Source organism: Prionailurus viverrinus, chromosome F1 (assembly GCF_022837055.1).
Source record: "Prionailurus viverrinus isolate Anna chromosome F1, UM_Priviv_1.0, whole genome shotgun sequence".
Taxonomy (NCBI): Eukaryota; Metazoa; Chordata; class Mammalia; order Carnivora; family Felidae; genus Prionailurus; species Prionailurus viverrinus.
The window spans coordinates 30822116-30846127 of NC_062577.1; the positions used below are offsets into that span (position 1 = coordinate 30822116).

At 40.6% G+C, this 24012-nt stretch overlaps 1 protein-coding gene across 7 annotated transcripts in view; it reads right to left on the minus strand.

Moving 5' to 3' along the window:
• Window positions 1–21323, minus strand: part of HSD11B1 (hydroxysteroid 11-beta dehydrogenase 1) — a 56091-nt gene extending 34768 nt beyond the window's left edge. For 5 of the 7 annotated variants that reach the window (XM_047840376.1, XM_047840377.1, XM_047840381.1 and 2 more), the window contains exon 1: window positions 11169–11268. The gene's annotated coding sequence lies outside the window, so the exon portion shown is untranslated. Of the gene's footprint in view, window positions 1–10849; window positions 10971–11168; window positions 11269–21299 lie in introns of those variants that run through there. The other 2 variants (XM_047840378.1, XM_047840380.1) reach the window with 2 other exon arrangements.
• Between the last annotated feature and the right edge of the window lie 2689 nt (window positions 21324–24012).

Consider the following 24012-nt stretch of genomic DNA (forward strand, 5'->3'; position numbering starts at 1 on the left):
CACTTAACTGACTGAGGTACCCAGATACCCCAAGAACTTTTTTTAAGTAAGCTCTATGCCTAACATGGGGCTCGAACTCACACCCTGAGATCAAGTGTTGCATGCTCTACCCACTGAGCCAGCCAGGCACCCCAAGACTGAGAATTTTTTTGAAACTCAAGAATACATAAGTATACATTGCTTTGTATTATCACACATCCTGTAGCCTCTAGAAAACTTGTGAAAGACTGACAAAGAAAGAAGGCAAATAATGTCTTAGTATGATTATGAAAATAGTGGACCTTTCAAACCTCCTTTCAAGAGGGCCTTAGGGATGCATTTGTGCCACACTTTGACCACGTTATGTAATAAACATTGATCCACGGTATGTCCATATTTTCATGCCTGGTTCTCTCATTAGCTTGTAAGCTCCTGGAGGATGTGGAGTGTGTCTTTTTATCTTTGTCTCTCTCCATCTCCCCCTAGCCTGGCTCCAAAATAGGCATTCAATGAACTTTGCTGTTTTAGTGTTTCCGAGGTGCTGCAACAATGAGAAAATTGCTATCTTTCTGCAGCCTGATTTAATCTAGAGAAATCACTGGGATTCAGCATTCTAGTTAGAACCTATCAGCCCCATTCCCTACTCCTCTTCTAGTGGTTCTCAACAAAGTTAAAAAAAAAAAGACAAAAGCAAATATGACTGTTTCACCTAGCATTCATTTTGAGTCAAATTTTCATCAGTCAAGTAAAGTTCCTTTCCCTGCCATGGCAACAAAACTAGCTATCCACTCTAGTCCTTCATGCTGGCCTTCCTTTGTAATGCATCGACTATGTACACTTTAGAGCAGGCTTTCAATGAAATAGGTAAACACAAGCTGGAAATTTTCAAAAACTCAGAGTGGGTCCACTCAGCTGGAGGTGCATGTTCCAGCCCAGCCAGGAATTCTGATTTGATCATTCTCACCTGAATCAATGGCTCAAGAAATAACAAGGTGAGAAGATCACGACATTGAATGGGAAAGGGACCATGAGGGATGGGCCAGATCCAGTAGGACTAAGAAGGGGGTGGCAAGACTGTGGGGAGGGGCAGCCAAAGAGGAATTTTCATGCATTTGGCATAAAATGTGGATCATGAAAGGTGCACCTGTCATTTCTGAGGCAGCAGCAGCTGTGGGGCTTTTCAGGACTGTTTAGTAGCTTTGTTAAGTGGCCTCTTCTTTTTGAAAACTAATCCTACCAGAGGTAGAGTGGGAAGATCTTAGAGTAAAAGGTGGTTGAACCCTTTCATTTTGGAGATTCTCCCTTTCCTGAGAAAATACTGTCAATACGCTGAGACAGGAAAGGACCTTAGCATAATATTAGAATGAATAAAATTCTCCCTTTCTCTACCCTTGCCACCTGCCTCATTCCAGTTTCTCAGTTCTGATTTTTTAGGAACTCCTAAGTCTATGCCATGGCTGCCAAAATCTGTTCCTAGCTATGGAAACAACCATCATTTTATATCATTTTATCTAATAACATGGGTTCCTCCCCACTCCCTCCTTTCTTTTCCTTCTCCTGCATATCTGATGAGGTGTGGGGGAGGAGTTCTTTGTCAACCTTCTGCATGGCCCCACTCCTAATGGACAGATTTTCTCATTTTCTAACAGAATCTCAAGATAGGGGCAAATGAACTAGAGATGGGATAAAGTGCCCTGTGTGTGTTTCCTGTCCTAACCTGTCACATATAATCTGTGGCAGGGGAACTCTTGGGGCACACTACCTGGAATCCATTTGTGTGGGAAAGCCAAGAGCCTCTTGGGAAAGAACGGGTACCTGATGAGACCCAGAGCATGGTCTGATCCCTGCCCCTCAGTGGGAGTGGGGCGGATACAATTCTAAACATGCTGCAGTTGCAGTTTTTCAGGTTTTTCTCTGGCCTAGCTCCCATGGATTTGCATCTGAGCATGGAGGAGAGATAGGGCCCATCTACAGTAACTGAAAAAGTTACTCCCTGGAAACTTTGGTAAAACACTGGTAGCATGAGGAGCAGTGGAAGAGGCCCACACAGCTGAAATGGCTGACTCCAGCAAAGTCACCACATAGCTCACACAGTTTTGGCCCATCTAGCAGTTTTTTTCTTGGTCATTCAATCCAGCTTTCAGGAACACATCAAGATGGTATGGCAGCTTCAGCTGGGTGAGTTTCTTTAGGGTGCCAGTGCCTTCAGCATTAGACAGAAGCCACTTCCCTTTGGTGGAAAGTAGGTTTGCCAAATTAGCAAATAGAAATACATGACACCAAATTAAATTTGAATTGCAGAATACATTTTTTGGAATATATATAATTAACAAATATATAAGAACCATGGATATATGTAAGCAACAAATACATTTTTGGGCTATGTATAATCTCAACTATTGTGTTAGGAGGAAAAAAAATTTCCTAACCCCTTTAAAGTTCTTCTAGCTGGTCTAAGAATGAAATTGACCAGGTTAACAGGAGAAAGTCAAAGAAAAGTTTAATAACATATATACCTCCTATATACATGGAAAAAACCCAGGAAAACTAACTCCCTGAAAAGGTGAAGCTACACCCAAAATACCATCTCCAGCTAAAGACGAAAGATGGGGTGGGGGGGGGTTAGCTATGGGAAGTTCCTGGGGAAAGTACCATATTCGAGGGTAAGGTTGTTCTGTAGGTTTATATCTAAGCTTTCTCCATTGATAACAGTTTCTAGAGAATTAGACTCACCCCTCCTTCCTAGTATTGAGGCAGATACCCTTATAAATGGAGATTTCCCTTATACGTATAAATGTCTCTTGCAAAAAGGTAACTTCTACTTGGTTTTCAGAGCTTCTCTTGTGTCTGCAGTTTATTAAAAATAACCAACTTAGAATAATCAATGTGCCAAAAAGGCATATCTTGGGGTGGTAAAATTTGCTTTCTTACAATTGAATGGGATATACTTATACTAAAACTGTATTCATTGTTTATCTGAAATTCAGGTTCAACTGGGCATCCTGGAACTGGGAAACTGGGCCTTAGATGTGGACAAAACATTCTTGATCATGGCTACTGATAGCAGAGGGCAGACTACCTCATCCACCCTCATACAATGAAACCCAGCAGTCTGGCCACAAACAGCCCCAAAAGGGCTCTTAGTAGCAAGGAGGAAAAGGGACATACATGCCACATGGTGGCTAAGGGGAGATTTCATCTACTAACATTTATTTAGTACTTACTATGGGTCAGGTCCTATGAATGAAAAGCAAATAAAATGCTTTCTAAGTCTCAAAAGAAGACATACATGGAAGTAAATGAAATAAAGAGTTACCAGTGATATGATAGAAGTCTATGGTGGGGGCTGTGGAGGGTGGGAAGAATTTCTTCTGCTCTTCAAGGTCCTTCTAGCTGTACTAATCACCAAGTTAACATGAGATACATTAATGGGAGAAAATCAAGTTTGGTTTTGTATGTATGGGGAGTCCACACAGACATGGAATTCCAAAGACAGGCAACATGAGGCTTTATATGAGCTAAGGGGAGGGGTGGGGGTCTGAGGATAAAAAGGGGAGGAAAAGCATTAGCAGGAGAGTGAAAGGAGATGTTTGGAAAACAAAGATTGCCCTATTGTGCAGATAAGTTTCTTAGGTAAAGAGGAATCTAATTTATAGCTCTCTTCCTGGTACAAGCAAGCAGTTGAGGGGGAGACAAAGAGCTTTTCCTGGATTTTCAGGGTTTTGACTGCTTTGAACTCAAAATAATGTTCATGCCCAAGTGGCCCATCTTGGGGCAGTCTGCCCTTGGCCCCTGTAGTTCCCTCCTCTGAAACTTCCCTGACATTTCACACATTAAAAGTTGAGCTGGTAGATTCTCCTGGCTCATTGAACCAGTCCTGGCAATAAGTCAGTTTAGTTAAACTCATTTCAGGAGGTGGTAATTCAGGTGTGTCCTCAAAGTTAGGCCTATGGTTCAAGCAATTAAGCATTAAATAAGAGGCATTTCTATGGAAACAAAAGAAAAACAATGGCTAATGTTTGGATCAAGTTATAAACCAGTTTCTGAGTTTTGAGGGTAGAGAGTAGATTTCTAAATGTCAAGCTTGAAGCCTCTTTAGATAGTGTGAGAGCATCCAGCGACAGATTTTCCTGGTTTGTAGTTTGAATGTCTTTGGTGATATTTTTGCCCACAGACCATGAAGATTGCCTATACATGAGCTGTTGTGGTGATTTCCCTCAAGTTTACATCAAGTTATTCATACTTATTGTGCAGGGCTTCAGGAAAAGGGGCATTTGTTTTTTTATTTTAGTTTTTTTATTTTTTAATTTTTTTAATGTTTATTCATTTTTGAGAGACAGAGAGAGACAGAGTGCAAGTGGGGGGAGGGGCAGAGAGAGAGGGAGACACAGAATCTGAAACAGGCTCCAGGCTCTGAGCTGTCAGTTACAGAGCCCCATGTAGGGCTCAAACTCACAAACTGTGAGATCAGGACCTGAGCTGAAAGTCGGACACCCAACTGACTGAGCCACCCAGGCGCCCCAAAAAAGGGCATTTTAGATCTCAAATGACTCTAACTCAGGAAGTGGGAGAAAAATTGAAAGCACTAGTTTGGAGAGTTGTAGCCAGGCATTGGAGGATGCTGGAAGAAATCAGGATCTAGTCTAGTTTATAATGAACAGGACTAGAATCTAATATTTACGCAGGTCTGTTATTGAAACCTATTTTCTCTCTATAATCACCCCCATTTCTATCAAAGATAGCCAAATTAGTAATTCTCAAAATAAGTCTAGTTTCAAAAACAAACAAGCAAACAAAAACAACCCCACTTGGCCTGATTATTTACATAAGCTCAGCAAGAATAGCAGTTGACCACACAAGCCTGCTTTGGGGCACCTGGCTGGCTCAGTTGGAAGAGTATGTAACCCTTGATCTTGGAGTTGTGGATTTAAGCACCACAAGGACTGCAGAGATTATTTAAATAAATAAAACTTTAAAAAAATAAATACAAATCTGCTCTGCTGTAAGTTTTCATAACAAGTATCTAGACTGAATTTTTAATAGTTGTTTGAGACCAGAAGCCAAGTCAAATACTTGCCATCAGACTTTGCCAGCAATACCTGTGGATTTGCGTTAATTCCTCTCTTCTTGAGGTACCCAAAATATCCTGAGGTTCCTCCTGAGGAAGTGAGTTTATTCACCTTGTAAGCTGCTGGAAACTCAGGCTGATATTTCCAAGGGGCTTTATTGGCTCCCTCATGTCAACCTTAGCTCCCTAAAGCTGTCTGGTCATATCTGAGTCTATGTGGGTCTCTCTGAAATATGACATTCCAGTCAAAGTAATATAACATTGGTAATATAACCAATGTTTCCAGTTGTATCTTATTATAAGGAGAAAAGTTTCTTATTGAGCTTATGCAAATAAATATATTGCCATGAAAGTATAAGAATACTCACTGAGAGGTTTTAAATTCTGGAGGGACCCGGTAGGGAGGAAAAGATAAATGGTTCAATTCCGCTTCCAAAGGTATAATTTATCACATTGCTATAGGTTACGTTTAAATTAACTTAGTTAGCTTAAGAGAAAAGGTTTCCTTACATCTAGAAAAGCAAAACATTGAAAAACGTCAGTGATATTTTAAACAAAAATTGTAAAAATTACAATGATCTTCTTTATTCAGTCTCAAGTTATTAATTCTTGCTCTGTTTTAATCCAGTTTTTCTACTAGTTCTGGAAATTCTTACCTCGTTCAATTTTATGATCTTAAAATTATCAGAAACTTGTACTCAGAGTTTTTTCTATGAGTCTCACTTAAGATGAAACACATTGCAACATCATGGGAGTAGAACAGTAACTGTAAATGACAAGTCTTAAAAATGATCATGATTAAAGATCTGATTAGACTTAATTACAATGCAATTGACAATTTGGTTATTTCTGTGAAACACAGCACTCCAAGATAATAACACGCCAGATTTCTAGGGGTTTCATACAACTTTTTAGAACACTTAGTTTAATAAAATATCTGCAAAATATACCCAAAATATCTACAAAAATATAACCCAAGAGGGCTTAGTATCACTTATTTGACAATGCTTCCCATGTAATTTGACATGCCAAATAAGCCTACTTAATTTAATTTCTCACAAAATCTTTGAAATGTTCCAGGAGTGCTCTGGAACACCTCAGTTAGATTGTGGTCCAAAGATTTCTTTTAGAATTTCATTTTGGGACGTATGTCAAAAAGTATGAAAAGATTTGAACATTTGATTAGATAGGATCATAAATTACTATGAAACAATATTAAATTATCTAATTAACCAAATCAACAATAGAATATTTCAAAGGCAAATACAGAAAGTTAAATAGTTGTGAGCAAAATTTAGCTTTTTTAATATTAAGGCTCAGTTTTCTTAAGTAATCAGACTTGATTAATGTAGGAAATTATTTGGCAAAACAGAGTGCTTGTTTTCCAGGCAGATGACTTTAAAGGCAAAGAAAAACTTTTGTTTACAACTTCTTATTAAGAGCAGACCAATAGTTCAAGAAAACTTTGTCCTTTTACCAAAGAGAAAGACAAAATTGTAATTGTGCTTCAGTGTATTTTTAATATTAAGACTCATTTACTTACTTAAATTGATTCTAATCTTAGCCAGTACTAACCACACACGAAATTCCTTTCCAGATTCCTTTTTCATAAACCTTCTGCAACATTTAAAAAAAATTTTTTTTAATGTTTATTTATTTTGAGAAAGAGAGAGACAGCAGGAGCAGGGGAGGGGCAGAGAGAGAGGGAGACACAGAATCCTAAGCAGGTTCCAGGCTTTGAGCTATCAGCACAGAGCCTAATGTGGGGCTTGAACTCACGACCTGTGAGATCATTACCTGAGCTGGAGTCAGACACTTAACCAACTGAGCCACCCAGGCACCCCTGCAACATTTTACATTCAGATTTTGTCCTAAGTTTTCCCTCTTTAAATAACCAGTTTCACTTTAGGACAAAATTATTTTCTTTTCCCTCAACAAAAATGTATTCCCCTTCCTCATGCTTCTTTTTTTTCCTTTTATCCTCAAACACACATTCTTACTTTCCTTGCATACAAAGTTATTTCCTTTATTATTTTCAGTAGTCTTAATTATATTTATTAAAAATTTTCTCTTAGAAATCTTGACTTCTAATGAAAACTAAGTAGTAAGCAATTTGTGAACTATCTGTTATGCCAATATTCTTTAGATTGGCAAATTTATGAATACATTTTGTAATTCCTAGAAATGTGTGGTTTTTCATAGTACAATCTTTCAATAATGCACAAACCATGTTTATTAACAGACCTGAATTTATCTTTAGTTTCTCTGTAATATGACAGAAGTAGATAAGCCTATGTTCAGTACTTAATGTTTTATTATTTTGTCTTATTTGGAAATGATGTAGATATTTAATAATTTTACAACTTATCATTTAACTTAGCAAAACTTTATAAAGTTCCATGTTACAAAAGATTTAGGAAGCTACTTAAAAGTTTACCTACAGACCTTCTTATCTTATTTACATCTATTCAATTTACTTGTTCTTAACAATTATGTTTAGATTACTTGCAAAACATTATGAGGCATTAGACAAAGTCAATGATTATTTGAAGATTTTTTTCTTTTGACAAATTTTGCAACAGAGATATAACATGAACTTATTTGACTTTCAGTAAATATAGATGGAATAAAGGTTTTACACTTAATGCTGATAACTTTAAAGACATGTCTATTTTAATTAAACCAACAACTTTAAATAGCTTTTTAATACTGAATATTTTCCCAGATCATATGAACTTGAAAAACATTTGGGTTAGTTTCTCTTTATGAGTTTTAGATTGTCCAGTTTTTGCAAATGCTGGCCTTCAAGCCAACTAAAAGAGGTCTTTTGCAAATTAATTTTAGCAATACCACCTAGAGGTAGAGAAAATATCTCATACTTGCAACATATATGGACAGACACTCAGATACAAATAAAATCTTACAGCTTTCTTTTTGCTAATATTTGTGGAGAGGACATAAAGACCCATTTTTTTAAAAAAAGTTTATTTATTTATTTTGAGAGAGAGCAGGCATGGGAGGGATGAGGGCGGGGTGAGGGGGGTTGGGGGGAGCGGAGAGAATCCCAAGCAGGCTCCAAGCTGTCAGCCTGGAGCCCAGTGTGGGGCTCCATTTCATAAACTGTGTGATCACGACCTGAGCCAAAATCAAGAGTCGGATGTTTAACTGACTGAGCCACCCAGGCACCCCAAGACCCAAATTTTAAAATAACTCCCCCTTCCTTCCTTCCTTCCTTTCTTTCTTTCTTTCTTTCTTTCTTTTTCTTTCTTTCTTCTTTCTTCCTTTCTTCCTTCCTCTTTCTTTCTTTCTTTCTTTCTTTCTCCTTCCTTCCTTCCTTCCTTCCTTCCTTCCTTTCTTTTTTTTCCTGATAAAAAATTCTCTAAAGTTGGTATTTCAAAGAATGGCTCTTCTGTTCTAGGGAAGGGGGTGTGTGGAAGGGGGTGGTGGTGGTTAGAAAATTTGCATCACAAAGGCACAGAGTAAGTATCCAAGTTTTCTCCAAGGTGGAGATCAGAGCATAAGTGCCTATTATCAGAGGTGCTTGGAGTCTTGGCACAAGAGCCATTTTAGCGGTTTTTATTTCAAAAAGGCCTCCCCCACTCCCTTTATTTCCCTTCAGTCTCAGGTGATGATGGACTGTATTTACTGTTTGAAGACATGGTAAAATTTATAATTTTTAGGGACAGAGAAAGAATGCAAAGTGTTTTTTCTCCTCAAATTTCAGGGTAATTGTTATCAGAAATTTACTTTTTTTTGAGTACAGGAGAATTTTGTTCTAATATTCTGTTTATAATATCTACAAATCTTTTGAGAGGAATAGGCAAGGTTTGGGGATTAGTAAAGATGGGGGGGCTTGACTTGTTTCTAGAGTTGCATTTTTGGTTTTGTAGAGATTTGTAAAACAAAGGTCGTTGTTTCTAATCCCCCAAAGAACTGGATTACAGCCTGAATATCAAGGGACTAGCCTGCCTTTTTAACTAAATTTGCTTCGTTCTATTAGGGGGATTTTTAACTAAAACTGAGAATCAAAAGATTTGTGCCCTTGTATAAAGTATTTTGGCTTCTATTAGTCCCTGATATTAGCCTTTTGAGATCATGTGTAGGAGGGCTCAGGAGAAATTTGGGGTCCTGTTTCCTCTGTGAAAGGGAGGTTGTGAATACTCATGAACCAATTCCTCTCTAAAGTTAGTAAAATATTCTGGGGGAGAAAAAGGCTTTATAATTTAAGAGATCTGTTGCTGTCTAGGGGAGAGAGTTCTTCTGCAGTGGGGGACCTAGGGTACACCTGTAAAAGGACATTGCACAGGAATGCCTACAGCTGGCAGATCCTGATTACAGATCCCTGGGAGGTAGGATCAAAGCCAACCTCACTGCCAGTCTTGGGTGCTTTTGTTACATTCATTTCCTGGCATTCAGCATTTACATGAGCAACCTATATTCTTTGAACCTAGAGAATAGGCTGGTGTGCTCTCTGTACATCTTGTAAGGAAAGAGAAATTAAAACGGGGAGATTTTAGGAAACTGTACATTGGATGTGGACTTTTATTTTTGTTTTAATTTCTAATTAAATTTGTCTAATTTCTGTGCTTTAATCTTGTCAAACGAGTCCTTAGGCTAGTTATTATACTAATAAGACAACTGAGAACTCTCTATAAAGAATATTTTTCTTTTAAATATAGCCAATTTAGGGGCACCTGGGTGGCTCAGTTGGTTAAGTGCTCGACTCTTGATTTCAGCTCAGGTCATGATCTCATGGTTTGTGAGTTTGAGCCCTGCATTGGGCTCTTTGTTGACAGCACAGAGCCTGCTTGGGATTCTCTCTCCCTCTCTCTCTGCCCCTCCTCCACCCCCTCTCTTTTTCTCTCTCAAAATAAATAAATAAACTTAAAAAAAATATATAGCCAATTTAAAGGATCCATCGTCCAGCCATTGAGGAGTAGAATCTATTAATAGCAACTCAAACCAATAAGCCTTTTAGTGACTTAACTAAAGACACAAAGGCATTCAAAGAGGGCATAGATGATGCAGTCCCCATGATCCAAAAGTTTACTTCCAAGACTAGTCTAAGAAAGCAAAGGTCTTCATTGCACAGGCAGTAAGGATGGTGTGCTGAAAATGGTGTCTCTGGTCTCCCACAAAATCACAGACCACTAATCTGTGACACCAGGGAGGTGCTACTGGAATGAGACTTTCCAGCATTAATAAGCAATGATGGTTGAGAGGACAGAGGTTCCTATGGGCTAAAGCCTCTCATGACTAACACCACTGACAAGGCCTGGGGTGAAAGGTGGGGAGAGAGAGAGAGTGTCAGAGTTAGATTCCCAGTCATTTCGACTGGCCATCAAGGTACACCCTGGTAAGTGCACCCTCTGGATGACAGAGACCAAAGGGAATATTCTCACTGGTCACAAAGCCAGCTTTTAAGACATAGAACAAGACAAAAGGAAAAATCTCATATGTACCTTAACAGCTTTAGCTAAAGCCTTGAGTCTGGAGCCATACTAATAATACCTAGGAGAGATGTGCCACAGGGTTGGGGACTATGTGCTGTTCTATAGTGTACCTCATTGCAAGGAAGTTGCTGAGTGACCATGTCAATCTCACTCATTCTATGATCAGTCTGGGAATCTTCTTGAGGTGGCAAGCACTCTAACAACTTTTAAATGTTCAGCCTGTGCCCACCAATTTTGTGGCTTTGGCTTCTAAGATGTCCCATAGCAATTGCCATTAAGTTATGTGCATATTAAACTATGGTAAAATTTGTCTAAATAGGTGTTGGTCTGGTGTGAACTGTGAACTCACCAGTCTATGAGGCTGGCTCCAACAGCAGGCTTGTATGGTCTATGCCTGTGTTCTGCCCTATGGTAACTCCTTCTTATGACAAAGGACAGAAAGGATACAGACAAAGGAAAACAAAGACCATCTGTGGAAGGAAACAGATAAGTACTTAAAGAGTAGTCTACCAAATTTAACCAGAGTTGCTAGACCCAAGGAACTTGTTCCACAGATATTTTCTTCTGCTAACCTAAATTTACAAAGAGAAGAAACGGACTCACCACTCTCACTCCATTAGACTCTGCAGATAGAGATTCTGGGGAACTGACATGGTAAGAAATCTTACCTCTCCCAGCTGTATGTCAGATGTCCCAGGATCTCTGAGCAGCAGGAGTGTCTGGGGTGAGTAGTGTCCAGAGAATGAAAGTATCCTGCTGACTATGGCAGCTGTTGGGAAGGGAGAATTTTCTCTGCCCTTCAAGGTCCTTCTACTGGACTAAGAATCAAACTGACAGGATACAGAGTAACAGAAAATCAAATTTAGTTTCAGGCATACAATGAATCCACACAGACATGGAATTCCAAAGATAATCAGGCTTCAATGAGCTAAGGGGAGTTGTAGGGGCCTGAGGGTACCAAAGGGAGAAAGACCAGGAAGGTAAAAGGAAATGTTTAGAAAACAAAGGTTGCCCTGTTATGCAGATAAATTTCTTAGGTAAAAAGGAATCTCATTTATAGCTCTCTTCCTGGTACAAGCAGGAAGTGAAGGGGAAGATAAAGAACTTTTCCTGAATCTGCTGGGTTTTGATTGCTTGTAACTCAAAATAATGTTCATGCCAAAGTAGCCCATCTTGGGGTGGCCTGCCCTTGGAGTCCCAAGGGCGTAAAGAAGGAAATATGCTGTTCCATGTGGGCGATGGGCAAGTAGGCAAGGCTTCAGAGGCAAGGTTAACCTTGATTCATATTGAAACAAGAGGAGGAATGCTCCAGGCAAATGAGGAAGGGTAAGCATGGACACTGAGTTGGGTTCCTGGAGTGTGTGTGGGAGAGGGGAGGGCTGGTGTGTAGAACATTCTATGCAGAGGAAGCTGTGTGAGAAAACAGAAGGAGATGTGAAAGAGAATGGCATGTTTGGGAAACTGCAAAGGATTCCATATGGCAGGATCACTGAATTTAAGAGGTGTGGGGTTTTGTGGTTAGAGATCTGCCTGGAGAAGTAAGCAGGAATCACATCTTTGAGAGCCTTGAATATCTACTGCTGGAATCTGTAGTTGTGGCCACTTCCAGACTTGGAACCTCTGTACCCTGGGGTCTCTTTGTCCTTCTTCCAGAGCTCTATTTACTGGCCTTTTGTATTCCCTCATTGCTTTATGTCAAAAATTCTGGGTCCCCTACACTCCTCAGGCTCATCAATCTGGCCTCACTCCCTCCATCAACACGTCACTCCTTCTGCATGCTATGCCTGATCCTCTGGAGGCTTTTGGCCTCCTGGAGCTATGGCCAGCCATGTTCTTGGGCTCTCCAGCCCTGCTAGATTTTTCTACCATGACTTCTACTGGTTGGTTCTGTTTATACTTACCTGAGTTCTCAGTAGCCTTTCTTCACTGCCCCAAAGCATCTTTTTCCCTTGGATTCTGTCTATTTATATTCTCTGGGCTTCCTTCCTACTTCTCTGACTGCTTCTTCTCAGTGTTCTCTGTAGGCTTCCCTTCCCTTTTGGATTCCTTGAATTTTCAAGTTGGCCTTGATTCTGTTTTCACTCTTTCCTTCTCTCTCTTCCCTAGGAGATTTCCCTCACCTCTATGGCTCCAATTGGGAGACATAGAACCTCCAATTGGGGTTCTATGTTGATGAATCTTAAAATTCTCTATCTCCTGTGCAGCACTGCCTCCTAAGCTTCAGGTGGTGTAACCAACTGTTTACTCAACCTTGCCTTTATAATGCGTCCTAAACACCTCAAACTCAACATGCCAAAACTGACCTGATTTTTTTTAAACATCTTTTTTAAGTACAATTTATATGCCAGAAAATCATCTTGTGGTAAGTGTACAATTCAACAATTTTTAATAAATTTGCCAAGTTGGGAAACCATCACCTTAACAGAAATTTTAGGACATTTCCATCATCCCAAAAAGATCCCTCTTACCCATTTGCAATTACTCTCTGTTCCTATCCCCAGCTCCATGCAGCCAGCAATCTTCTGTATTTCATATTAGTGGAATCACATGCTATATGACACAGTGTCTGACTTCTTTGACTTTAGCATAATGTTTTTGAGCTTCACCCATATTGTAGCATGTATCAATACTTTGTTCCTTTTCATTGCCAAATCATATTTCATTATATGGGTATGCCACGTTTTGTTTATCTAGTCACCAATACACAGATGTCTGGAATTTTCCACTTTTTGGCTATTATGAATAAGTGCTTCTGTAAACATTGGTGTGGAAATCTTTGTCTAGACACGTTTGTATTTCTCTTGGGTATATACCCTGGAAGGAGTGCATTGCTGGGTCGTATGGAAAATTTATCTTTAACTTTAAGAAACTGCTAAACTATTATGACTTCGCTATTTTTTATTTATCATATCCTAGGGACCTCTATTTCAATGAATGGCTACACCATTCATCCAATGAATACTCCAGAACCTTGGAACTCCTTCTTTACTCCTCCTTGTCCATATCCCTAAATTCCATTTCTCATCAAGTCTACTCAATTCTACTTCCTAAGTGTCTCTAGACCTATCTCCCAATTTTCACCTTTACTATGAACATCCTAACTCAGGCCACTGTTATTTTCTGCTTTAGGAATCTCCTCATTCTTCTGTCTATCTCACCTCTAATCTATTTATTTAAAAAGAAAGGCTGTGAAACATTTGATGTGCAGAAAAAACAAAGAAACCATAAATAACTTATAAAGCGTAATAATAGAGTGAAAGCTTTATGGGCCTACCATCGACATAACCATTGCTAACACTTGACCACTGCCAACACTGTGGATGTGCCCTGTGGGCTCTACTCCACCCAGTTCTTCTTCAGTGACTCCCTGTTGTTCTCAGGATAAAGTCCAAACTCACTATTTTATCTTTGTAAGTTCTTCATGAGTTTTGAAATCCTTTCCCAGGGGCCCCTTCTCACCACCCCCCAATTCTTTTCCTTAAGGTTCCACCCTTCAAAATCAGTGACCTCCCTGCCCTCCCTTAGACCAGGTAAGGGGCTCCCCAAACACTGGGCATTTCTCTTATCATGGCTCCCATCACGGTATTCACAGGTGCTCATTTGCCTGTTTTTCCCAAAACCTAGCTCTGGGACAACAGAGGCCTGGTCTGTCTTGCCATTGTAGCTCTAGTATTTAGCATGGTGTTTGGCACACAGTATGTACTCAGCATTTTTTAATGTTTATTTATTTTTTTAATTTTTTTTTAATGTTTATTTATTTCTGAGACAGAGAGAGACAGAGCATGAGTGGGGGAGGGGCAGAGAGAGAGGGGGACACAGAATCCGAAGCAGGCTCCAGCCTCTGAGCTGTCAGTACAGAGCCCGACGCGGGGCTCGAACTCACAAACCGCGAGATCATGACCTGAGCCGAAGCTGGACGCTCAGCCGACTGAGCCACCCAGCGCCCCACCATTTTTTAATGTTTAAAGGAAAGTGACTTCTATACATCCAGATAAAGATGGCTGGTAGGTATTTGGAGCTCAAGAGAAAGGTCTAGGCCAGAGATGTAGATTTGGGAGAATTAAATCTTGTAAGTTAAAATGGAAACCGTAGGAATAAATGAGACCATGAGGGAGAGGATGAAGAATAAAAGGGGGGATAGTACACTAACATTTATGGGTTAGGCAGAAGAGGAGAGCCAGTGAAGGAGGGCAAGAAGAAATAGGGAGCAGGAGGACCTGAGAGAACAGGGGCAGAGGGTCTCAATGAGATGGGAGAGGTCACAGCCTTGAAGCTCTGGGAGGTCAAGGAAGATGAGAAGTGGCAAAATACCTTGAGTCTTGCATATAAGAATCCCTGGAGACGGTGTCAGAGGTTTCTGAGGAGCTAAAGCCAGGATGCTATGGGTTGGAGAGTAAGGAACATGAAGAAACACCCTGTTTAGTGTGAGCCTGGGGGTACTTTTGAGGAGCTTGAGAAGTATGCAGATCTGAAGGAAGATTCTGATTGTTAGGATGGCAATGAGTTAAGCTTTCATTCAAATGTTTTCGAGCACTTTCCCTGTGCCAGACACCGTGTTAGGTTGAGCGTATGTTCACCTTATGGGAAAGATACAGGAGTCCACAGACAGGTATGATTTACACAGCTCTGAAAAAGGGGACTCGAGGAAGCACAGTGAGGGTGGGTAGTGAACCTATGTCTTCTGCTTCCAAATTCAGTGGGCTCTTCAGTCTAAGATGTTCCTTCCCTTCGATTTTTGGGAGGCAGATGGATGTGGCCTTCCATATCTCTTGGCGAAGGGGGAGGAAGAAGGTGGGGAGAAAAACTCCTCAAGGTCTCCTTTTCCTCAGGCTTGACAACAAATGTACCTCTCACTGTCATTTCTGCCTCTCCTGCTCCCTCCTGATCTTTAAATATCCACACAAGTAAGGCAAGAAAGTCTTTCCCAGGTTGGGTGAATTTTCCATTTTCTGTCCGATGGGAAGGTTCCTGAAGAATGAGGCTTGGAAACCACCCAGGGAAAATGACCTCACAGGAATGCAAGGAGTTTCTCGGTTTACGATGCTAAGAGTTTTAACAGGCTTCTGCCAGCAGAGGGAGCCCCAGGGTTGGGAGAGGAGGATCCGACAGCAGTGTTTAAAATGGGATGGGGAACTCGTTTCTGGCAATGTTTTTAGCAGTCTGGAGGTATTTATGCATTAAGTTCAGATAAAAGGGGATGAAAGCGGGAAGGAGGGAGGGAGGAAGAGACACTCATAACACACTGGCATATACACAGAAACAGTCACACAGACACACACAAAAAAAACACCGTATAACCCCCCGCCCCCTCACCCCTCCCTACACGCACTCACAATTTAGGCTCTAGTCCAGTGGTTCCTGAACCCTGCCGCGCAACTGGATCATCTGGGGAAACTAAGGGCAGATTTCCAGGCCTCCTCAAGACCGCTTCAATCAGAAGCATCAAGGGCGCGACCTAGGAATCTGTATTTGTGCAAAGCTCCCCAGGCGATTCTGAAGTAAATGTGGACAGACTGGTGAGCTGCTCTTGGTAATTAGGTAAATACTTTAACTATAGCTCGTTCAGAGATTTAATTTAATGGCTCCAGGCATCAACATGTTGACTGCTAGATCGAATGTAATCCAGGGGAGACCAATGTTATTACTGAGCCATTTTCGTTTTGAATAATTTTTGTATTTATTAATATAATACATGGGGGGGGGTAAAAAGTCACATGGTACCAAATGGGTTATAATGAATAACAGAAATCCTTGTTCCTTTCTTCCCCATGCCCTAGTCTCATTCTAAGGCAATTACTGGTTTAAATCTTATTTTTTTCCCCCTCTGGGAATCAACTCCATATTTTTAAGCAATATGCTTTCATTGTTATTTCTTGATTTTGCAATATTAGAAATTATTTATTTGATTTCCTACTAAGGATTCTTAGGATTTGCTTTTTCTCACAACATATGCAGACAGACATTTCCTTCCTTCTAGATTCCTAGTACCATTATGTCACAAATTTTAAGTAAACCAATAGTCAGTGTTTATATTGTTATGACCAACTGTTTATAGCACAGCAGTACAATGCACTGTAATGTCATCTCTTCTGATCTCCCCTTCCCTTCTGGGAGTTAATAACCACCTCATTTTTGTTTGCTTACTTCGTTGTCCATGGTCTCCAAATCCTCCAACAAGAGCTATAAAACTCAAATAAGTTGGTCAAATTCATTGGATAATTTATCCAATTTTTTTCTTTGGAGACAACCCTCCTGGAGCCACGACTCATTCTGTGCCAGTCTGGACTAGGAGCTTGATAGACTGCTCTCTGGGACATTTCCTTTGCCATCCACCTGGAAACTCAGACTTTTTTCTCTCTTGGCTCACTTCCTTATGCATGGTGAGGAAATGTTTTTCAGACCTTGGATGCAGGAGTGATGTTTCACATTAAACATCTTTTTGTGGCATTCATCCATCAGACCTTGGCCACATAAACCCCAGTGAGGCAGCTCTGTCTGCTTGTCTTTACATTCCCCTTGATTCATAGTTTGTCTGGGTAAGGATTTCTAGATTGAAGGTTGTTTTCTCTTGGAATGGGAAGACACTGCTATATTGCCTTTCGATTTCTAGCTTCCAGTATTGATACTGAGAAGTCCAGTTACTCTCTGGATTCCTAATCCTTGGTTTGTGAACTATTTTTCTTCTCTTTAGAATTTTTGGGATCCCTTTATTCCTGGGGTTCTAACATTTCTAATAATACACTTTGGGGAGAAGTGGGTTTTTTTTTTTTTTTCATTCGTTGTTTTGAGTACTCAGTAGATCCTTTCAATGTGGAAATTAAAATCTTTCATCACAGGAAATTTTGAAGAAATTATCTTCTTTAAAAAATTTTTAATTAATTAATATTTAAAGAAATTTTTATTTATTTATTTTGAGAGAGAGAGAGTACTTGAGGGAGGGGCAGAGAGAGAGAGGGAAACAGAGAGAATCCCAGGCAGGCTCTGAGCTGCCAGTATAGATTCCCCACATAGGGCTTGATCCAATGAATGGTGAGATCATGACCTGAGCCAATATCAAGAGTTGGATGCTTAACTGACTGAGCCACCCACGTGCCCCTGGGGGAAGTTATCTTTTTGATTAATGTATTCCCCTCCATTTTCTCCTGCTCTCTTTTTGGAATTCTACTTAGAAGGTGTCAGAGATCCTTGACTGATCCTGTAGGTTTCTTACTGTTTTTGTCTTGTTTTCCATCTCTTTCCATTTTTATCCTATTTTCTGGGATATTCTGTCAATTTTATCTTCCAGTGTTTTGTTTTAATTTTTCAATTTCTAGTTGCATTTTTATTTTAAAAAGCTCTTTCTTGTTCTCTAGTATTTTTAAAAAAAACAGTGGCTTCCTGATCTTTATTCATGGATGCACTGTCTTCCCTTATCTCTGGGGAGATTTTAATGTTGCCATGGCTGTTGTTAACAATTTCTTTTGCTCTCTGGATGTTGGAGTCTCCATCTTCAATGCCAGAGGCTTTCATTCCATGCTTGGTAATCCTTGGAGTCCATTCCTTGGCTGTTGGAAGTTTTGTGTGCAAGGGCAGGGCTTGCCAATTGCTGGATTCTACTACAAGATAATCCAGAGAGTGCTTGGCAGTTTCATTGGCAGACCCCATTGTCAGTGTCTGTAGTCTTCTCTTCTTTGGTTGGGCACTTTCTACAAGGAGCAATCATGAATTCTTCTGGCTAGTGCGGGCTGGAGTAGGGTGAATGGAGACGGGGGTAAACTGCGCAGTTCGTGTTCTGGGAGCTGGGCCAGGATAAGGGGCTGGGGAATCTCATCTTTCAGTATTGAATCTTTCTGTAATCCTTCTGTTTCTAGCTCCGTGCCTAACCCCACCCTTTGCTCTGCCTGGTGTCCCTGTGACTGGTGCCTCTTGGCCAGTTTCTCCAGAAAATAAGCTTTCTTTTTTCATTGGAGGGCAAGAGAGGGAATCTGGAGTGTCTCTTATCCTTCCCCTCATTTCTCTGGCTGTGTTCTAAGGTTCCCAATGCCCTGATCCCCGAGACTCTCCTGTACTCTGTGGCCCCTTGTGGGCTTCCCATCATGGGTACTTGGGCTTCAGCAATCACTGCTTTGCTAAGTCACTTATCACTCATCCATCCACTTTGCATCTTCCAAAGGGGTGTTGACATCTCTCATCTGCTGTTTCTATTCCAGTTCTCTTTGTCCTTGTGGTTTATAGGATGCAAATTCTTCTACTGTGATCAGTGCATTTTGTCAGGAAGCAGAAACTAATGTTTGTTCAACTGCCACATTTAACCCTAGACAGCTCCTTTGAGTAGTCCGTCAGGCTTGACATGATGGGAAGCTTATAGCAGTGACATCTTCTATTTCCCCCCGAGTTACTCAAGAGTCAAGAACATGTAAATGAGACTTTTATGAAATAATTTTAATGGAAGAAAATGAGGGGAAATATTTCATTTGTTCATTCATCCATCCCCCACCCCCCAAACATTTAGTGAGCACTAATATATGCCCAGACTGTGCTAGGTTCCAGGAATATAAAAACTGAGCAATATTTGGTATCTTCCTTTGAGGAAATTATAGTTAAGTATAAGGAAGGTAAGCAAGTAAATAAAAGTTCATAATAGCATAATAATATGCTATAATAAGGGTGTGCAAAGGGTATATATGGGAATATAGCGGTAGGGTGTCCAGATCAGTCTAGGACAGTGGGAAAGTCTTCCAGGAGGAGGTGGCCCTGGAGCTAAGTGTTGAAGGACAAATACAAGTGACAGAGATGAAGAAGATGGAGGAAGGGCATTCCAAATAAAGAGAACTGCATGTGTTCAGACAAGGAGTCTAGAAATAGCATGATATGTCAGAGGAACCTCAAGTAGATTGAAATGGCCAGAGCAAGGGTCTCCGTTGGGGAGTGGCTTGAGGGAGAGTATAATGGTCATTGAACTATAAATATCTATGTTAGTCTGGAGCATGATCCTGGGTCTACCAATGAGAGATGCAGAAATAATAATAATATCCTATTCCCTCTGTGAATTTGAGCAAATTTTTAAAGTGTCATTTGTAAAATGAGACTACTATGAGATTATATAAAGATATGAAGTATGCAAAATGCTGGGTCAGTGGTAGGAATTTAAAATATTCTAGTTGTCTTCTGACAAACCTGCCTTAAATCTTTCTACTCTCTCTAGTCCCCTAACAGTTATAAAACAGATTCTGGAAAAGCTTAACTATTAGGAAAATCTTTTCCTTCTTTCCATTTCTGCCAGGCAAGGATTACATGAGCATCTTTTAACTGAATATTTTTTTAATCAGCAGATGCAGTGTTTATGAATTCTTGGGTGTCTGGGGGCACCTTCCTGTAAAGGCTGGGTGGTTATGTTACAGGACCCTTGGGTAGGACCAGAAGAAATGAGTTCCAGTCTCCTCTCCACCATGAACATATATGTGACCTTGGGCAAGGCCCTTTCCCTGTCTTGTCTTCGATTCCCTCACCTGGCAAACAAGAGGAATTAAATTAGACTACCTTTAAGATTTATTCCAGCTTAGAAATTGGATGCAGGGAGGTTTTAGCTGTACTGATACTAGGAGGGAGGGAGGATTTTTGGATTTTACTTTCATATCATTTATTTTCATATCATGTAATATTTTCATATATCATGAAAAGGGAAAGGCAATTCCTGTCCAATCTCGGCAAGCAAGCAGAAGTAAGATTCTTTAGAATCATCTCTCCTTACCTCTCCCACTCTCCTTTCAGCTTCTGACTGATTTACTCACACAAACCCCAAAGAATGATGCTGGCACCAAAACCAAACCAAAACAAAACCGCACCCCCCCCCCCAACTTCCATGTGCGTCCTTCTGAACTGTTACGCACTGTTGGAAAGGTTGGGGGACAGGGACTCTTAAAAGCCAACTGTTGTGAAAATACATCATCATTGCCTAGAGGTGCTTTCCAAAGCATGAGTCCAGCTCTCTTAATCCCTCCAAGTGACTGGATCGGTCAACTACAACCTTCTGGATGGTACTGTCTATTGATGGCAAGTGACGGTTTGGGTAAACGGTGGGGGTGGGGAATGGCATTTCCTGTTCCTGTCGGTTTCTCCAACCGACCTGAAAGAAGTGTCTTTGAATTGTCCCCAACAGGCCCTTTTAAGGCTCACAGGGTCAGTACCCTGAGCATTCAGGCTGGACGGAGGCTAAGGCATCGGTGAACAGCACGTGGAGATTTTTGATTGACAAATTTAGGCCTCCCTTGGTGCATTGAACAAGACTTCTTGAGATAAAATGAGCCTTCCTCAAGGCTCCTGGTTTCAATATTAATAATATTGAAGGAGCTGATGATCGGATGCAGAATGCAGATATCAGCATTCTCAGCAACTCCCAAGATACAGCCTGGTGTTTGTGCTCTGTCATCGGTTTAAAGCCAATTTTTAAAAAAATGCTTACGACCTGCAATCTTTGTATGATTTCAAAAGAACAGGCAGAGTTTTTAAAACAATTTTTGCAACTTTTTCTTCCAACTTAACTTTCTGTCCCAAAATGATCAGAATGCTCTCAGTGCCAGTAACAGACGCCTGGTTCCATCTGCGTCTTATCATATCTTCCCTCCTACACATTTCAAATCTCATCGGGCATTTTTTTTTTTGACCAGCATTTGACATTGAAATCTCTCTTCAGCCCAGCCCTCCAGTTTATTCCAATAGCTGCATTACTTCAATAGCGTTTTTTCGAAGACCTACTACGGACTAGGCCCTGACACAAATAGTGATGCTATCATATATAATGTGACTTTAAAAAGTCTTACCTTGAGGTTTCAACCAAGTTTGACTTCTTTTTATTGATCTCCTTTTTCCTTTTGCTTCTTTTCTCCCTTTCCCTCCTCCTCTGCTTTCCCTTCTGTTTCATCTCTCTCTTTCTCTGCGGTTTCCCACTCTTTGGGGAGGGGCAGGATTTCCTGCTCTGAAGTTGGTTGGTTTCTGGGAGGAGTCGGAAGACCTGATTCGGGACTGGAACCAGCTGGTCTGCCACCTGATACAAGAAGGTGAAACCCAGGCCAAGGAAGAAGGCTCTTAGGCTAGGACGGAGCTTGCAGCCAGGAGGCGCTGGGAGAGGAGCCCCGAAGGGCAGCCAGAGTGGCCAGTCCTTGCCGCAGGCAGGCGGAGAGTCCAGGGTTCCCCAAGGGAAGCCCATGGTGGGAAGGATTGAAAGTGGTCCTGGTTGCCCTGGAGACTTATCCATTACTGTTGTTAGCTCCCCACATGCCAGAGGCACACTAGGCAGAACCCCGTCCCACCCTTAGCAAAAGCTCACTCTCACATTCCTGGCTTTGCCTCAAAGGAAAGTACTGAAACAAGACCTGGGTTTGGGCCGATTTTCCTTCTCTACCAGGAGAGACTCTAGGATCCAGTGTACTCTGTGAGACCTGTGTGTCTACACATTTCTCAATTATAAACTCCTTAGGAAGTCCTCTAAGGACATAAATGATTATGGTGATCACATCAGCAGGAGCAGAGCATAGACGGTAGAGGGAAAGACAGGAACCTGCAACAAGATCTCCATGGGGTTGGGGCTCCGTATTATTCCACAATAATTCCAGCCTGATTCACACCAATTAACGTTGGAGGATCATACTCCAGTTTAGAAGTTTTGTTCTTTTGGAATAAGGCATGGACAACAGTGTGCCAATTAAAAAGTTCACTTTCTTGGGGCGCCTGGGTCACTCAGTCCGTTAAGCATCGACTTCAGCTCAGGTCATGATCTCACAGTTTGTGGGTTCCAGCCCCGCGTCAGGCTCCATGCTGACAGCTCACAGCCTGGAGCCTGCTCTGGTTTCTGTGTCTCCTTCACTCTCTCCCCTCCCTGCTCATGTTTGCTCTCTCTCTCAAAAATAAATAAACATTAAGAAAATTTTTTTTTAAAGTTCGCTTTCTTTATCCGTTCATTTATTCACTATTCAACAGATATTTAACGAGCACCTACCCCATGCCAGGCATTAGTGTAGGATCTGGGAACAGAGGGCTAGCCAAACTAGACATAGCCCCACCCTGATGGAGAGTATGATTGACATGGTCAAACAGTGGTGTCTCTGAGAATAGGGGACATAAATTTAAAGGAAGGACTGGAATTGTTGGGTGCTAATGTCTCTCTTGGAACAGCGTCACTGGACAGATTTTGGACAGTTATCTTTCTGTTTCTTAGTCAAATGGGACATTGGTTCTTTCAACAATGGTTTTGCTTGCACTAACTTTAAGTATCCTTATCTATAGGCTCCCAGGTTTTTTTTTTTTTTAATGGTTATTTATTTATTTTGAGAGAGAGAGAGAGAAAGAATGTGAGCTTGAGCGGGGGGAGGGGGGGGCAGAGGGGCAGAGAGAGGGAGAGAGAATCCCAAACTGTCAGCTCGGAACCCCACGGGGCAAGGTCATGACCTGAGCCAAAATCAAGAGTGACGCTTAACCAACTGAGCCACCTAGGCAGCCCTAGGCTCTCAATTCTTAAAACATAGAAGAGTTTTTTTGTCTTGTTTTTCTTTCAAGAGACAGTTTTCGTTTTATTTATTTATTTATTTATTTATTTATTTATTTTTTATCTAGAGAACCATACATTCTATTGATTTCTAGCTTATTCACCCTCTAAAGCTCTCTGAAACTGTTTAGCCCCATATTGGACATTTGGGATTATTTTTATCTCTCATTAAATCCCCTAATTTATATTTGAGCCCTAAGAGAAAGAAATAAGAACTGAAAAAGACAAGTCTCCTTTACTTCAACTGTTGGGTCTACTCCAGAATACTCTGAAAATTTCCTGAAGTCTGTTTTCATTTTTATTTAATTTATAATTTTAAATCTTTGTCCAATGTACCTTTAAAAGAAAGGCTTCTGGAATTGTCTTTTGTACTGTATTTTTTCTTGCTTTCTTAAGGCACTTTTTTTTCTTTCATTTTACATGGCTGAGTTATTTAAAATTTTTTCTTTCTTCCCTGCTGCTTTTAAATATTTTTCTACAGCTGAAGGACTAACAATTAATTGATCAATTTGGTACAGATCTGTAGCCCAGAGCAATAAGTACCTAATAAAATCCTGAATTATTTAACAAATTTCTCCCTGGCTAGGTTTAGGAAACTCTTTAATTACAACTCTTAATATGGCTCCAGACCAGGTTTTAAATTTAGCTCCTTTAAAAAAAAAAAAATCGATTTATTTATTTATTTATCAAATGTTTATTTATTCATTTTTGAGAGAGACTGGGGGCAGGGGAGAGGCAGAGACAGAGGGAGAGAGAGCATTCCAAGCAGGATCCACACTGTCATTGCAAAGCCGGATGTGGGGCTTGATCTCACCAACCATGAGATCAGGACCTGAGCCATAATCAAGAGTCAGACGCTTAACGGATTGAGCCACCTAGGCATCCCCAAAATTCGATTTATTTAAATCAAAAAACAAAAGAAACAAACAACAAAGCCCTCACAACAGGTCACCCAACTTCTTTAGGACTGCCTTCTGGTTTAGCAATTTTAC